Source organism: Panthera pardus, unplaced genomic scaffold (assembly GCF_024362965.1).
Source record: "Panthera pardus isolate Hobbes unplaced genomic scaffold, ASM2436296v1 HiC_scaffold_25, whole genome shotgun sequence".
Classification (NCBI taxonomy): Eukaryota; Metazoa; Chordata; class Mammalia; order Carnivora; family Felidae; genus Panthera; species Panthera pardus.
This window is the reverse complement of record NW_026526821.1, coordinates 73804617-73822752: the sequence shown is the minus strand read 5'-3', so window position 1 is coordinate 73822752 and position 18136 is coordinate 73804617. Positions and strand designations below refer to the sequence as shown.

Genomic DNA, 18136 nt, shown 5'->3' with positions numbered 1-18136 from the left:
GGTAAAATGGGCTGTTTCTTCATATATCTGTGCCTTGTTTTCTACCTTTGAGTTTGAGTTCTGCTTATCCCAAACTCCTTATCTGCAGGCCAGGCATAAAACACAAGACCAGTCAGGACCATTCTACCTTAACATTAAACAATTAAGGCTAGAGAGCAGGAGGGAGAAGCAGGGAACAGCCATCCTTATATATTTCTAAAACGAAATACCATGACTTTCCATATTGGAAATGTCAAGCCATCCCATGGACTAACATTAGGATCAAAACCAGATGATTATCCTGTTTTTCCTAAGAAAAAATTACACCCTACTTCATTTAAAAACCAGAATCTAATTTTTATCTTGGAAAAAAAAAAACCAGCTCTTTAAAGTAAATATTTCCCCAAAAGAAAATCAGCTAATTTACTTGGGTGGAGGAGAGGAGAGGGGAGAGATAGAAGAGGAAAGAGAAATGAATTGAGGTTTGTGTGAGGCATAAGTAATTTGAACTCCGGACATGAACATGGATCTTTATGATTAGTAATTGTTCTGCTATTCCGGGGGAGAGCAGAGACGAAGCTAGGGTTGAAAACAATTCAGGATTGACCAGAGATGAAAGCACTAATTCCAGTGCGGGTGGGGGATAGGATTCAAAATGCTGGAAAGCTTTGTTTTCCTCACCCTGTGTCTTGGAACCGCCAGATCAGAAGTTGGCAACTCTATATTAAACATCATAACAGCTGGGATGAGGAAACTCTTCACAGAAGGGCCACCCCAAAAGTCAGGAATGAAAAAATGCTAGAGGAATAAACACAACAAAATCCCTAAGGAAAATATATCTGGCCACTGGGTGGGTATTAGCCTTGTGTCATACTTGGTATGCACTGGAATTTTCTTCCTTTAAAATAAAGACTACTTTTCCTTTCAGAAAGTTGCCTGATTTTTAGGTATTCACCCATCTTTCACAAAGAACTTCAATTCTAAGTATATAGTGCTCATAAGGCTTTATTTTTAGGGGAAATATGAGCACAATCCCTTAATCTAGAGTTTGAAAACATTACTTATAAGAGCCATTGGACAAGAAAAAAGAGGAAATGTTGAACAATTTCTCCTTTTGGAAGAAACAGGTTGATTTTCTACAATGTCATTTACCCTGAAGGGCATATAAGACTATAGTCAAGTCCTAGGATGCCTCTTAGTAGCAGTACAATAATTACCCTACCTTCATTCTGTATCTTTTCTATGTTTCAGTCTACTTAAACTCCTTCCCCTGGTGCCTCAGCATCCAAAACTCTGTCATGGTTCCCCCAAAATGATAGCTTTTTTTTAACCACAAAAAAAGCTATTTCACACAAGAGAAGTTATGCACTAAACTTGGCCCTAAATGTTCATACCTTTGCTTTCGCTTTATTTACTGACTCTCTTCCCATCCTCTCATGACCTCTTATGCCCATCATCTGGTGTGAAAACACAGCATTTAAAAACTACAAGGTGAGAACGTATCCCATGAGCAGGCAGTCAGAAGACTCTGGAAAATAATGTTGAAACACGATCAAAGTCAAGGGCAGAAAGAGTATCCAAATAGACAACAAAAGATTCAGTTCCTTAACAGAGCTTTTTAACATTAAAGAGAAATCCAGAAAAACAAAGCTTTCACAATATAACTTGTGCCCTCCCCCCACTGAACAATGAATTTTATAAGTATACATCAGAGAAAATACTAGAACGTATTGACTTTGGGTAGCAACATGGGTAGATATATTTTCTTCTTTAGACTAAGGAAGGAATAGATTTCAAGTGTAATACATGAGATTTGTGTTAGACTTTTTTTTCTAACTGACTTTAGGGGAATAAGTTACTGGAATACAGCCCCAGAAGACCTCCTCTGGAAACTTTCAGAATAAGTTAGTTATTGGACAGAGGTTCCTGGAAAAACTAGGTGAGAGCTTCTTTAAGCCAGGGACAGGCTAGATAGAGTAATGTATGTGAACACTGGCTTGGCAGTCAAGTGTATTCTGGGTGTGAATTCTGCTTCTACCAGTTATCATATTGGTGATCTCAGGCAAGTTACTTAGCCTTTAAAAGCCCCAGTTTCTGGGCTATAAAAGTGAAGGTAATACCACTTCAATTCACTACAACTTCAACAGGGTTGCTATAAGAATTAAATGAAGTAAGTAAGTACTGGCACATGGAATACAAATAATGATAATAATAGTAATAATAGGGGCTCCTGGGTGGCTCAATTGATGAAGCGTCCAACTCTTGATTTCAGTTCAGGTCATGATCTCACGGTTGCAGGATTGAGCTAAGATTCTCTTTCTCTCTCTCTCTATTCCTGTTCCCATGAATACTACTACAGCTCCTCCTCTCTCTCTCTCTCTCTCTCTCTCCTTTTCAAAATAATAATAATAATAGTAATAATAGCTGAAGTGTATCTAGTGATTACCAAGTGCCAAGCACTATTACCCACTATGCAACTTATTACTGCTACTACGATACATATTTATCAATATATCCCCAGTACCTAGCACAATGCCTAGCATAATTGACATTCAGTAGCTATTTCTTGTATTGAATTAAATTTCTCAGCATTACTTAGACTCAGGCAAGAAGTGAACAGTCCAGTCAACCAAATGAATTATCTCTCAAAAAGCATGACTGTTATTTTTTTTCATTGAATTTACTTGTTTTCTTTTTTAATTTTAGTAAACTGAATGGAAATTTGGGTAGCTTATACCCTAATATTCATGAACGGCAGCAGAAGATAAAACTACAGACTAATTTTGCTTATAAACACAGGCATAAATATCCTCAATCATGAGTGGCCTTGAATATATGACATGTAGCATTTTGTCATTTTATTGAGAAGCAGATTTGAACCACACACAATAGAAGACCAATATATGAGGGCCAGTCATAAAGATATGCTTGGTGTGTGCACTGGAGGAGGACCCACTGAGAAGGCAGCTTTGCCCTTCTCTAGATCATTATCTTTGTGGTAACTCATAAAGTTGTGGAGGAAAAGGCTTCTTTGTGGAATAATAGGCCCCCACAACCAGCCTATAGTAGTATTCATGAATTTGGGAATTCTAAAAGGAATTGGGACAAATTCCTAGTAGATGTGAAGGATATATCATAAAGAATGTGGTAACTGTGAGAATTATAATCAGATCATGTAAAAGCTATCCAGTTGGAAGACCAAATAAATTCTCAGAAATTCAGCAATAATTGCTGGTGCAAGGGGCACCTGGGTGGCTCAGTCAGTTAAGCATGCAACTTCGGCTCAGGTCATGATTTCACAGTTCAAGAGTTCAAGCCCTGTGTCAGGCTCTGTGCTGACAGCTCAGAGCCTGGAGCCTGCTTTGGATTCTGTGTCTCCCTCTCTCTATGCCCCTCCCCCACTCATGCTCTGTGTCCTCTCTCACTCTCTCAAAAATAAACAAACATAAAAAAATGCTGATGCAAACTTACAAAATTCAGTTAATCTTTACCTTATTTTTCTAATTATGATATGTTCATAATTTCCTGTTTAATTATCTTAAGATACTTTTTTAAAAAAGCTTTTAGAACATTTTCACATTTTTTTAAATATTACAAGCAATCAAATGTCAAGCCTACCATAATAAAATGTACATGCAGAAAATATGAAATTGCTTTGCATTGTAACATTAACTTAACCACATTACAGAGCAAATATTATGTTCTTTTAACATCATAAGAGTAAACTAATGGCTCAGAAACAACATGTGTGATCTGACTAAATTAGTGTTACTATGGAAACTTGATATTTTCAATTTCCCAACCCTTAAGGTCGATTTCAACACTGCAGTATGCTGTGTTTTCCATTTTGCTGCTATAGTTCAGTACAATAGAAAAGCATGCTGCAAATCAAAGTTATTAAGGATTCTAAACTAAAACTGGGAAATAAAAGTAGGAAAAACTATATTCTTCTTTCAAAAAGTTCAGTCATATGTCATCTATGGTTCATTCCATAACCCAAGTCCTCATCTGGCTTGTCTTTATTTTTCCCAACAGTTCGCTGGCAGATTCACAAACTCAAAATAAATAGTATTTTTCCACTATCTAATTCTGAATTTGGCAGGGAAACTCAATGATGAATCTATTCCTACCTCAAAAAATGTTTTCTTTTATACATTTCACTCACTCATACTCACTCAAGGCTGTAGACTAGAGAAATAACAACTTTATTGTGTGTGTGTGTTGGGGTTGGGAGGGAGGTTCTATCATCTGTTTCTTAGGAATAAGTCAAAATACAAATCCAATCCTAATAATCTGAAGTTTCGAATAGAATAATCCATTTTTCCACCACTTCCCTTCTTGGATTTCTTCCAGACCATCTGAAGAGAAATCTCACAGGCTTTATCACTATGAAGAGGATATTCCTTAATGTCCTGAATTAGTAAAGACCCCTCACAATGGCAGGTGACACCGCGTGCTCACAGCCTCACTTACGCCCCAGCTTGATTCTTTAAAATACAAATGCTTCACAGTCTACACAAACTTTTAACCAGATAACTGCATTGGGCTTACAGTAGTAAAATAATGTAAACAGTAATTTTTAGGGGTGCCTGGCTGGCTCAGTTGGTGGGGCATGCAGCTCTTCATCTTGGGGTTATGAGTTCAAGCCCCACATTAGGTATAGAGATTATTCAAAAATAAAATGTTTAAAAAACAAAACAGTAATTTTTTTATTTACTTCACCATGCATAAATAAAGGGTTATTTTTATCTAAAAAGCTTTCCCTACTAATTTTTTTCTTACTTTTTCAAGTTAAACTTAGTCCCAATCACTCTCTACCTACCAATTCTACCTTTCTATTATAAAACAGTCTTAAAAGCTCATTCATTCTAATTTGGAATCAATGCCAGGGAAGTGACACAACGTGAACCACCCTGTTTGTTTCATGTAGGTGCCTAGAAACAACTTACAGTTTCTATTTGGAAAGAGACAAACCTGGGTTATACATGGATTTTTACTGTGGAATCTGTTAACATTTCTTTTGCAAGCATCACCTTCAGTTTATGTGAGGAAACTTGTCCCCGGGGCATTATTTTAAGGAGTTTGTGAATTTATACTGCATAATGCCTCCAAATTAATTTTACCAAAGCAATTTTGACCATTTCACTACCCTACTCAAAAATGCTCAATGATCCTCTTTCTTTCTACATTGCCTACAGGCTAAAGTTCTAAAAGGTTCTCAACAATCTGGCAGCAATTAGTTCCTGGGACCTCACTTCCTATCCTCCCTACACAGACTCTCTCTTCTAACCAGGGCAAGGAGCTTAAAATTCCTGTCCAGTAAATTATGATGTGTGCTGTGGACCAGGAAAAGCTATGTATTGTATTCTAGCCTCTCTTTTTCCACTGAAAGTTTTATTGAAGTTATCCTGTTCTTTCTCCACAATTCCATATTGGTTGTGTTACAAGTGGACCTCTTAGATAATAACTGTGAAGAATGGTATCCATACCTGATAGAGATAGACAACCCCCAGAGAAGCTGGACTTGGAGCTTGAATTGAACTTTGGATTGTCTCCCTTTAGACAGAGGCTGTAAATGCATGTTAACAGTGTATGGGTAGGGAGGGAGATATGTATGGATGCTGAGAGTAGCCAGAGGCAGACTGTAGAGGACGCTGTGGATGCCTCCCAAACATATCACCCACTCCTTTCGTGGAGCAACCATGCTGTTTGGCAGCAAAACACATCTCCCACTACAGGTGGACCTTAATTTGTCTAAGCCAATCATGGTCATCCTGTATTCCTTGAAACTAACATTGGCTCATAACCCAAACCTAAGTCACTCAGTAGCTGTTATTCACCTGGCCACTGTAATTGGCTTAAGGATGGTACAATCAGAGCAAATCTGAGAAGTTTTGTTCAGTGGCTAAAAGAGGCAAGTCTCTTCTCCTGGATATGAATGAGGAATCATATAAGCCAGATGTAGTAATCAGACTTTAAGGTGGCCCCAATGATTCCAGCCTCCTGATATTCACATTTTTGAATAATACCCCTTTCACAGTGTCCCTGAATTGGTCTGTATGACCAATAGAGTGGGGAAGAAATGATGGTATGTCATTTCAGAGATTACATTATAACATACAGGGTTCTCTCTCCTCCTTTTCCCTCTCCTTACCCCTTTCTCTCTCTCATCACTTGCTCTCTGGAAAGCCAACTGCTATAATATGAGAAACCCATACATAGGCCCATCTAATAAGGAACTGAAGCCTCCAGCCAACAGCCAAATGAGTGAATTTGGAAGTAGATTCTCCAGCCCCAGTGAAGCCTCAGATGACCTACCACAGCCTGGCTGACATCTTAACTCCTGCCTTGTGAGAGACACTGAGATAGAGCCACTCAGCTAAGCCATGCCTAGATACCTGTTGCACAGAAATTGTGAGATAAGAAACGTTGACTGCTTAATTCATAAATTTTGAAGTGATCGTTATGCAGCAATAGTTAACTTATACACTTGAGGAATCATCTTGCAACCAACAAGAACACCAAGCTGATAATAAAGAGAAGACTATGAGAACAGTGGAGAAATGGAGCTACAGCCCTAATTAATGCACCTCTACAGCCCCCTTTACCTCTAGTTCTCTTTAGCTACATAAGCCAATAAATAAATGTCCTTTATTTTTTTAAGCCAATTTGCATTAGGTTTCCAATATTTGCAAAGAAAAGTTGGCTAATGAAGAATTTGTTTGAGGGGACTCAATACCTTCCAGTGCGACCTCCAAACCACCCTGATCTCTGCCCATTTCCTCATACAGCAGCCCTTTGTCTCTGCCCACTTACTCTTACCCATTCTTCATGGCATTGCTCAAGTCTCACCTTTTCTGATCTGATGACCAATGCAAGAAGGCATCCAGGTCATCTCAATTCAGACAGTACTTTTGCTGTCACTTCTGTTCGTTTAGCACTTGTCATACACTCTCTTATCTTTGATGAGTATATGTTTATCTAGATCGTAACCTCCTTGAAAGTAGGAACCATTTTTATGCGCTTTTAATTCCCATAATTTTCATGATAGTAGACACTTGTTAAATATTGTTTGATTGACTCTATCAGTCATGATTTCTTATGCAAAAGTGAACTACCTGACTTGGAATCAAAGATCTTCATTCTGGCAGGTCAGATGCCAAGATACCTGCTGTAGGAAAAGGAATAATCAGAAGAAAGGAGGGGGTTGTCTTTTTACTGGTCCATATTTTCTCAATTCCATTCCTTTTGAGCATACAATAATGAAGGATTTTAAAGATTCTACTTGGTTCCTGACAATATCATCTCATAAAACTTTCTGCGTATTTGAAAAGGATACATAGCTCTCCAGGTAAGCCATGACTATTACATATATTTTTGTAGCAAATGTAATAGCCATTCTAAATAGCCTGAATTCAGAGTACAACTTCCAACCACTAACAACATTCTGGGACAGCTCCTACAGTTTTGATACGACTATGTTAAAGAAATCCAGTCCAATTTAAAACTTTACTTGCAGCCCCTTCCTTCCTGTAGGCCAAGCCATTTGTGACTAGGGCCTGACACGGGAAAGGGGACTGGTTTCCCCTTCACTTTTCCATCCTTCCTTCTCGAGTGGTGGGCTTGAGGGTTGGAGCTGCTAGTAGAAGCAGAGATAGAAAGGGACAAGTGTCTCTTTCAGTGCTGCATTAGGGCTTTCTCTTGGCTGATGCTGCTTATTGGCCTCTGGGTGGCAGACATCCTGACACTGGCTCTTCCATGGGGTACATGTGAGGGTTCTTTAGAGACTACTGAGGGGTGTCCGCAGGACAAAGTCTTCACCTTGATCTAATACTCCCCAGTTGCTACGGCCTCTTATGGAGGGTACTGACAAGTCAGCTCAAGTCCAGCTACTTTTCATGGAGGCTTCTTGACTTCTGGGAGGCTCACATATCACTGCCATGTCACAAGGTAGGCACAGGCTGCTCTGCTAGCTCACTTCTCTCTGCCCTATTGTCTCATTTCGATTCTCTGTTCCTTCACTGATACAACCACTGGGATCAATCATATGGTTTGATGACAAAGAAATAAGATATCATTACCTTCTGGGACACCTGGGTGACTCAGTCGGCTAAGCATCCGACTCTTGATTTCGGTTCAGGTCATAATCTCACAGTTCACGGGATCGCGCCCTGTGTCGGGCTCTATGCTAACAGCACAGAGCCTTTTTGGGATTCTCTCTCTCCCTCTCTCTGTTCCTCCCCTGCTCTCTCTCTTTCTCTCTCTCTCAAAATAAACTTTTTTTAAAGAGATATCATTATCTTCTTTTAATCCCAGTCTCTGTAGATGGTTCTCAGAGCACCCTCAAAGGGGAAGCCACAGTGCTTTCCAGTAGGCCAAAATTCATGACTCTAACAACATGTCCACCTCCCCTTATCTAGTCAAAAAGTAGATAGGGTTTGAGGAGTGGTTCAGCCTCAGATGATGATGGGCAGGGTACAGGGACGAGTTTCCTGGAGGGAGAGAGAGTCATTTGTCTGACTCATTAAATCCTACACGTAATATCTGGTCTCAATATTCAGAATATGGTGTACTTTGTCCTTAACTTTGCTCCTAGTTGCCAGTTGCCCACTCAATACTCTGAAATACATGGCAAAGAAAGGAAACTTGGTCTGTTGGGGAAAACTGGGTTCTTGCCTCAGCTTGTGAGCATGAGCTACCACAATGTTATTATGGTAGTCTTAATTCTCCATATTTTCTCACTGGCAAAATGAGAATACTATTTACTTGATTGATCAGTTTCATATACAACACAAGCTAAAAAGAGAATCACATTAATTTCAATATTTATCTTGTGTCTATAGAAGAGCATTCAGTGAAAAAATATTTTCAGTTTCTGAGCACTGATTTATAATTTCAGCTTATAATGTATTATGTATAAGGTGTTAGGACTCTTGTGAGAATTCAGTGTGATCATGCATGAGGATGGCTTTGCACAGAGGCAAGCACTCAATGAATATTACCCATCATTATTATCATCATCTCTGTGACCTTACACAAGTCATTTAAGCTCTCTGAGTCTTCATTTCCTCATTTTTAACTGAGGATAGTAACAGAGTTGTGAAGAGTCTATGAAACCATACTATCTGGAAGCAATTGTAAATTTCTTTGTAAATGTCAGATATTATTTATGAAACAAGGACATTAGACATTTAAAGGATTTTCCTCTTCTAAAATGCTATGCATTTACTATTTGGTACTATGAAGAAGGAGAAAAAAAAATTCACCTTTCAATATGGTGTGTTGGAGTCATTAATAAATAAAAGCAGCAAACACTGCCTCATTCTATCCATGAACTCACAATTTCCACAGAGTGTAAGAGACTGTTCTCTTCTATCATACTTTCAATTTTTATCTGTTCTCTGAAATATTTTACCTCCTCAATGTGTACATTTCAAGCACCTTCACATAACCTAAAATGGAAAGGAAATTGCTTAAGAGGCAGTGGAAAACTACCAAAGAATCAGCCAATAAAATTTAGTCATGGGGTGACCTATTCCAGTTCCTAACATGTAACACACTGGTGGGAAATTTTCTTTCTTCCATCCTGCCTTCAAATATGAACACTGATCCTGTCACAGAGATGTTAACTCCATTTTGGAATTTCCAAATCTTATCATATTCCTTGACTGTTGAATAAGGTATAAAGTATATTCAAAAACTAAAGTTTCTTTTCAATCTATTTAAGTTACATGCATTGGCTAGTCTGTCAGAAATATCTTGACTGCATCAGCCAACTGAAATTTGAAAGAAACGTAAATCTAAGTTTCTGTTTTCACAACTCACCATAATTATTTTATTGCAATCTTCAAGTATGAAATTGAAACAAACTCTGCTATGTCTGTCTTTAAGGAATAAAATAGTAGTTAATGTATTTTGGCTATTTAAGACATTCAGACTCACAATTATTTCTAACCATTAAGCTTTGAAATAGGAGATTTTCTTGGCAACAGAGTCAATTTCAAGTTTGAAAATGGAGCCTCTATGCAAAATCGCAAGTGGCTCTATCAAGAAAAATATCTTTTGAATGGTCTGGACATATTTATATAGCTCTTTATAATTTGAAAAGTGTCTTTACACACACTGTTTTATTTTATGTATGAGTTTCCTTGAGAGAGAAATAGAGGAGAAAAAAGAAAATTGGTTTAGTGAAGGTCAGTGACTTACTCAAGGTCACAGGAACTGGTAAAGCAGAAAGGAATACATTGGTCTCTTGATTCCTGGCCTACAGATCCCTCTCACCAAAACAGGCTGCTTTAGAAATCCACAGAGTGCTCTGAAATTCTAAAAGACCATCTTACCTATCACCCTGCCATGTACAAGTTAAAATCATGCCACTTAAACCCAGACATTCAAGATCATGCCCAGGATGGAGAAATGCTTACAACACATTTCATTTACTCATTCAGTCATTTGACAACCATTTGTTGAGGATACACTATGTGTCCAGCTTTGTGGTGGCACTTGGAATGCAGTTGTAAGTAAACCAGACATGGTTCCTACTGTCCTGGAGCTTACAGTTTAGTCATGGAGATAAATACTGCTCACATACTCACCCAGTAAATACTGTATATCACTAAGAACCAGAAGTAGGTCCAGAAAGAGTATAGCATGCTTTAAAAATGTCTAATACAGAAACCTGGCCTCATCTGAAACATCAGGGGTGGCTGGGATAGGATGAAGGGGTGGGGAAATAAGGAGCATCCTAGGCCATGGAAGGACATGCCAGGCCAGGAGGATCACATCTGTAGAAACCCCAAGGCAAGAAGGAAAATTGAACATACTTTATGATAGCAATTTTATTGAAGCAAAGGTAGGAAAGTCTAGCAGGAAATATACCAAATCATTTACGATGTTTTCTTTTGGAGAGGAATTGGCAATGTTCGTTTTCTTATTTATGCTTTATTGAAATGTTCCAAATTTTCTAAAATGAAAAATATGAGTTTTGTGATCTTGGGGGCAAGTCGGCCTAAAGAAACGGGAAAGAGCTGACTAGAAAATCTAGCCCAAAAGGTTCCCATGTGAGAAGAAGGGAAAACAAGACTCTCCCAGTCACTCCAGGCCAGAAATTCAGGAGCTGAAGTGTGAAGCTGAAAAGTAAACAGTACGAGAACATAATTAGTGCTTTGGTGATTTAAAAGATCCCTAAATACTCAAAATGTATAAGCTGTGAATGAAAAGGAACAAATGTGTACTGAGCCCTCTTATGTGCCAAGAACTATCCTACTCTCTTTATGGCATTTCCTGGGAGCAGTAGTATACAGATAACGGTGCTTTATTTCTACAATTTGCCCACTGACTGTGTTCCTTTCTCCCACACTAAACCCTAGAAGATGTGAATTATAATCTCATTTTACAAATAAAAATGAAAGTGAGATTTAAAGAGAGGTTAAGTAATTTGCTCAAAGCTGAACATCTATTAGGTAGGAGGGCTGAAATTAAAAGAAAATTTCTGATTCCAAAGGAGCTCCTAGGACTCCTGTCACCTGTATAAATGTGATGGAGATCGTTTACATTAAGATTTTCCCATTAAGAATTGGGGAAAAAGTATGATTATGGTTGTTTTGCTGCTAGCCAAAAGGGACAGTATTGTGCTGGTAGGATGGTAGGGGGGGCCTGTGCTGTGGAGAGCACAGTATTTCTAAACATTTACATTGTGCCAATGGTCTGTTCTCATCACATTAGAAATCTTGTCTAATTTAGTTCTCAAAACAAGCATATGACATAGGTACTATTATCATCCCTAATATGCAGATAAGGAAATTGAGTTCTAGACAGGTAAAACAATAATAGCTTGCCCAAGATCACACAGAGCTGTCACAGCAGGCAAGATGGATCCAGAATCTGTAGGCCTAACCATCACACTACACTTCCTTCCTAAATTCTTAACGGATTCTCTTGGTTCCTTCTACATGTGAGTGATCTATTTCCAAAACTTCCTTCCATGGGCTGGTACCTCTGCTTAGACTGGTGAAAAACAAGTTTCTCTGGAAGCTTGAAGCAGGCAGAAAACCACTTTGATACTACCTTTTACCTAAAAGTTTTGAGACCTGGCCTAGAGAAAGTCTGCTCCTAATTCTTGGAATGGAAACTAAACAATAATCCTGAGGCTCCTATTGCCCAAAAGCAGCTTGCCTTGCAAAAACAAAGTGTCTAGCTTAGTGGTTCTCAAACTGTAGCATACATCAGAATCACTCAGAGAACTTGTTAAAATGCAGATTGCTGGGCACCACCCCCAGAAATTCTGACTCAGTAGGTCTGGAGTAAGGCCCAAGAATTTGCCCTCTAACAAGTTCCCAGGTGATGCTGATGTTGCTGGTGGAGAGACTTTGAGAACACCTGACACAGTCTCAAGGAAGGCAAGACCATTCTGGGAAAGAAGCAAGACTCACGGGAGTGTCAGCACCTTGCACCTAGGCCCTGAAACTGAGTTTCTCCCATCCTGGCCCCAACTCTCCTTTCATGACCTAATTCCAGAGTAAGTGAATGAGGTGAAGAAGAAACTATGGCTCTCAAACCTGCAATGAACCAAGACTGGAAGTGTTTGCTGAAAAAAACAAACAAAATAAAACAAAAAATGGACGTTCACTTGTTTTGTTTTGCTTTGTGTTCTATAGTGGTTTTGTTTTGTTTTTGTTTGGTTTTTGGTTTTTGGTTTCTGGTAAGGGATTCTGATTGATATGTCATTTAGGTAATTGTCCTTAACCTGGAAGTAAAAGCAAGACCTACCCAAGCTTTAAAATGTTAGTTACATTAATCCTCAAATCTCTAAGTTCACCTACAAATGTACAAAATAAAAATTCCATTTTACTTTTTGAGTTACAAAGGAAGTCCCAAAACCCAAAATGGTGACTTAAGTGACAACCGAGCGCCCTCTGGTGGGAACTGAATTCTCCATGGTCCAAAGGCTGCAGGAGTGTTTCCCATGCTAAACAGCAATAAATGAGATTTCCATTACTTTTTGAACTTTTTGAAGTCAGTGAATGTATTGTGTATTGAGGACAAATATAAGAAAAAAGACTGACTTGAGGAGAGATATTTTGGAACTGTTATGAAAACCGAAGGAAGCTAAATTTTAGATGAGATTGATCTAAATCAAATCTGTTACTCCTCAGATTTTTACCCACTAGTTTTAGCTCCATTGATGATTCCTGCAAGAATCAATTACTATGATGATGACAAAAAATATTTTTATTTACATTATAGACTCCAAAGCACCTAAATAGCACGTTAATACACATAACTAGAATTCTGGAAAACTCTTAAAATTATCTCAAGTTATAAATGTATTCTACTGGGGGCACCTGGGTGGCTCAGTCTGTTGAGTGTCCGACTTTGGCTCAGGTCATGATCTCACAGTTCATGAGTTCCAGCCCCGCACAGGGCTCTGTGCTGACTACTTGGAGCCTGGAGCCTGCTTCGGATTCTGTGCCTCCCTCTCTCTCTATACCCCTCCCGCCCTCACGCTCTGACTCTCTCAGAAAGAGAGAATAAATAAATAAATTAATAAATTAATTAATTCTACTGGTCTCACTTGAAAATGCCTACGACTTTCACTGAAGTCATCAGCCTTGTTTCCATTTACTTGACATTATATAAAACAATCTTTTGTATTTTGTAAACTATCCTGACCCACCGCGTGGATCTCTCTGAATTCACAGCACAGAGCTATAGGTTCAGAGCCAGGTCTAAGGGATTCAAGTCAGGACATCTATAAGATATTAAGTCGAAGAGGTAATCTCTAGAGTTTGCATGGTTGCTAGTAACCACCAGCTGGATTATTATAACATGACATCAATGTTTTCCTACCAACCCTTCAGTCCATCAGAAGAGCTGATGAAAATTTTGAACAAATTGTATTTTTGAACATAGTAACTGAATTAGAATTCTATTCTGCATTTCCTTCTTTTTAGAATTCTAATAATAGCAGCTAGCATTTATTCAATGTAAACTATGTGTTATTCACAAGCTTACTGGATGTCTTCCTATTTCCATGTTCCAGATCAGGAAACTCAGACTTAAAGTGCTTAGAACTCTCACCCAAGTGCACACAGCTAATAAAGAGCAGAGCAGAGATTTAAAGCCAAGAATTTCTAACTATAGTCAACCAGTATAAGGAGGCATACTACCGCCTCCCTTTTTTTAAATCTTTTTGCCAATAATAAAGAAAAAGACAAGTAGGGACACAAGTAGTATTCTCTTTGAAGGTGCCCCATTATCTTTATAAATCTGTTCCTCTTAGACTCCTTTATTTCTATGGAGGCAGCAGCATGTTCTCAATCCCTTGTAATCCAACCATTTATAACATTTGACCTAAGCCACACTACCAAATGCAGTGAACTACCCAATCGTTTTCACTGCTGGTCCCCTCCTCTTTATTCCTGTTTCTAGCATTCTGGTGCACCATCCTGACTCTTCTGTCTGGCTTCAATCTCTCTACCTCTATTTTGTCTCATTTACTACCCAAGATCATTCTTCCCAAAGCATGGCTCTGCTTGCACATTTGCCCAATGCAAAGCCCAAGGCCCATTAGGCATAGAACCCTAAGACATTCATGACTTGGTTCCAACCCACCACTCCAGTCACATCCTCTTTATCATGCTTAGCAAACTCTTTACTCCAGTCACAAACAGGAAGTCTCACCTCTTCTCAAACAATATCCTGAGGGTATCCATGCCTTCTCTGGGACATTTCCACCCCATCATGTCAGCTAAATGCAAATCTTACCAATCCTTCAAGGCCTACATCCAAATACTACTTTCTTTATGATTCCATCATTCCTGATTATGCAAACTAGAATTTACTTCTGCTCCTCTAAATTTTGTTTCTACTTCCCCTGTGCCATTTATTGTTTCTCACCTTGTGCTACAGGACAAATCCACGGGAGTGGTTGACAAGTACCTCAAACTTCGCATCTGATGTCATCATCTCTCAAGTCTAAACCTTTCAGAAACCTGGGAGTTATCCTGAATCCTCCTCCTTCCCTCAGCCTCACCCCTCACAGTAAATCAGGGTCCAGATTTTGTACTCCCCAAATATCTCTTACATTTGCTCCCACTGAGTACTCTTATAATGCCCTGGTTTAGGTTCCCCCTTATCGTTCACAGAACTATAGCAATTAGTGTCAACTCTGTTCTTATATCTGATCTTACTTACTTCCTCAAATGCATCAACTCACCACACAAGACATCTCTTGGAAATTCAAAACTCCACACCACTCTGCTGCTTAATACCATCTGTAGGTTCTCCACTGCCCACAGAGCACAGTCCAAGATCCACAGCAGAGAAACTTCCATCCTCCACTTTGCATCCTACTACTTTCCACCTTCACTTTACAGTTGAGTAACTGCAAACGGATTCTAGTTCCTTGAACACACTGTTATTTTACACTTCTCTGCCTTTGTTCTTGCCTGGATTAACCTTCTCATCAACACTCCTTTTGCAGGGTTCTGTGTTGCATTACCCTTGGGGATACCATTCACACAGGATACAATTTGTTGTGCCAGCAATAGCCCTTGGTACCCTCAGTCCCTCTTCTCTACCTAATGAACTCATACCTGTTATTTTGGTCCAGTTCAAAATTCATCTCTCCCAGAAGCTTTCCTGGAATTCTTCAGTAGTCTTGCACATGGCTTCTTACCATATTTTAAAACAAACATCTGGTTATGCACTTGCTTCTCCCATTACCAGGCTTGAGGGCAAAGACCATGACTTGTCTTTGTAGCTCTGACTCCTAGCCCAGTGTCTCACACACTCAATAAATGTTAGTTAAACTGAAATGTTATGTTCATGCCATTTCACTTGCAGGACTGTGATTTGGTAGAGAGAAGGAATTCTGGCTTATAGCACATATCTTTACATTCTTCATAGACATCATACAGAAAGCTGACTGAGTTATCAGCATACCCTGGAGAGCTTTTTTTAAACATAAATTAGTTGGAATTGAGCATATTTCAAAGGTGGCATATATCACATCATTGGGGGTGGCGAGATAGCAACCATTTCTCCAACAGTGTTAATTTTCACTATATATATATATATATATATATATATATATATATATATATATATGATACAATGTGACTAATAGTTTAATAATTTGATTGTGATAGGGAGCTAATGCTGAGTGAGTAGAGAAAATGTGTATGAGACATAGGACACAGAACCACTTTCCTGGAATGGCTGGCTACTCTGTTGGCATGTCCGATATTTATTTGAGTATATGTTTTTTCTTATGTTAACTTTGATATTCATGAATTGTGCTGCAAGCAAAATCGCCAGGTAAGGCCAAAGATTAAAGAGCAAAATGAGGCTCTGGAGTGAGTGGAATGTAAAGAAAATGAAGTGTGTTTTGTCAGTTTTAATATAATTTATTATTTTTAGCATCTAGTAACTAAATACATTTATATTCAAAATTCCTTTATTATTGAAATCCCTGCAGCAAAAATAACTTGGTTATTGCCAATCTAAAATTCTCTAACCCCTAATTTCCTGTTGCTACTGAAACAATTGTTTTGATAACATACTTTATGTTGTGAAAAGTATCTTAGGAATGATACTATTGAATTATAGCAAAATAGATTATATTTTTTTAACAACGGCATTGGGACAACTAGCTGACTGAATGGAGATTACAGACTAGAGGAGAAAAAAAACATTAAGCAACATCAACATGACCAAACTTGAATTCATCTTTTTTCCTAAATCTGACTTTCTTCACACCTCTCTAACAGAGGCACAGCTGCTCACACCTTTTTAAGATGGGCATACTATGTCATATTTAACTCTTTTCATGCCCTCTCCCCAGTATCCAACGTATCAGCTAGTCTTATCAATTCTACCTCCTAAGCATCTTGTGAATCTATCCACTCTTTTCCAATGAACTCCCAACAACCCAGTTTAGACCTCCATCATCTCATATCTGGATTTCTGCAATAGTCTCCTAATGAGTCTGCCCCCTCTATGCTTGTGCTTTACCAATGCATTCTTACAAACCACAGCCAGAGTGTTCTTTCTAAAAGCAAATCCAATCAAGTCACTCACCTGCTTGTAACCCTTCAATGACTTCCCACTCATTGTAGGATAAAAACCATACTCCGTAATGCGGCTAACAGAACCCTGCATCATCTGGCCCCTTCTCTAGCCTCATCTCTTGTCACTTTCTCCCTCAAACAGGCTTATCCAGACACAATGAATTCACTTCACTTGTCTCTTACTTTCTGGCTTTTGTATATGTGTTGAATCTGCATAACCACTGTTTTTCTATCCCTTTGCCACTTCCCTACTTATCAAGCAGCTTACCTGACACCCCTTCCCACCAGATTGTGTTGGAGTCTGAGGTCTCTGTTCTTCATGTCATCTTGTACTATGTCCATAATAGCTGCTACCATACCAAATTGTTTTATCTGTTTCCTTCTCCCTTTGTCCCACCAGACTATAAATTCACAAAGGTAGGAATTTTGCCTATCATGCTCATTCTCATACTTCAGGGCTTAGCAATATCTGGTACATAGTGGGCATTCAGTAGTTAATTAGTCAAATGCATGGATGGATAAATAAACTAATGAATGAATAGAAGTATAATGTGTTATAACCAAAAATTATTGTAGAGTATGAAGACCACCCTCAGGTTCTAGGATTCACTAGAAAGATTCACAGTATACAGAGAAGCTATTATATTCACAGTCATGGTTTATTACAGCAAAATGATACAGATTAAAATAAGCAAGGGAAAAGGGCATAGGGCAGAGTCCAAGAGAAACCATATTCAATCTTCCAATTGTTCTGTCCCTGAGGAGTCTCATGGACAGTGCTTAGTTCTCCCAGCAATGATGCATAACAACACATGCAAAGTGTTGCCAACTAAGGAAACCCACCTGAGATCTTTGTTACAGGGTTTTTATTGGGGATAATCACATAGGCATGAAGCAATGAAGTCTTATATGACAGTCGCCAGCTCCCCACCCAAAGGTCAAACTGATGCAGATGACCCAAAGCCCAAGGCATAAAAAAACAAGCATTTGCCACCAACAGGGTTAGCATACATAAGCTATCTAGTGTGATACAAAGTCTCAGGTATACAAAGACACAGTTATCAGGAAGAATATTCAAGGCATCA

The 18136-nt window shown here is 38.7% G+C and overlaps 1 long non-coding RNA gene across 8 annotated transcripts in view; it reads right to left on the bottom strand.

The window, feature by feature from the left end:
* Positions 1 to 18136, bottom strand: part of LOC109253222 (uncharacterized) — a 202978-nt gene that overhangs the window by 173748 nt on the left and 11094 nt on the right. The window contains exons 3-4 of one of the 8 annotated variants that reach the window (XR_002074301.2): positions 15576 to 15653; positions 10800 to 11108 (exon numbers count right to left, since the gene is read on the bottom strand). The exons of 4 other annotated variants lie outside the window; for them this stretch is intronic. This is a non-coding gene — a long non-coding RNA (uncharacterized LOC109253222). Of the gene's footprint in view, positions 1 to 1373; positions 1508 to 10799; positions 11109 to 15575; positions 15654 to 18136 lie in introns of those variants that run through there. 3 more of the 8 variants (XR_002074343.2, XR_002074307.2, XR_002074326.2) reach the window with 3 other exon arrangements.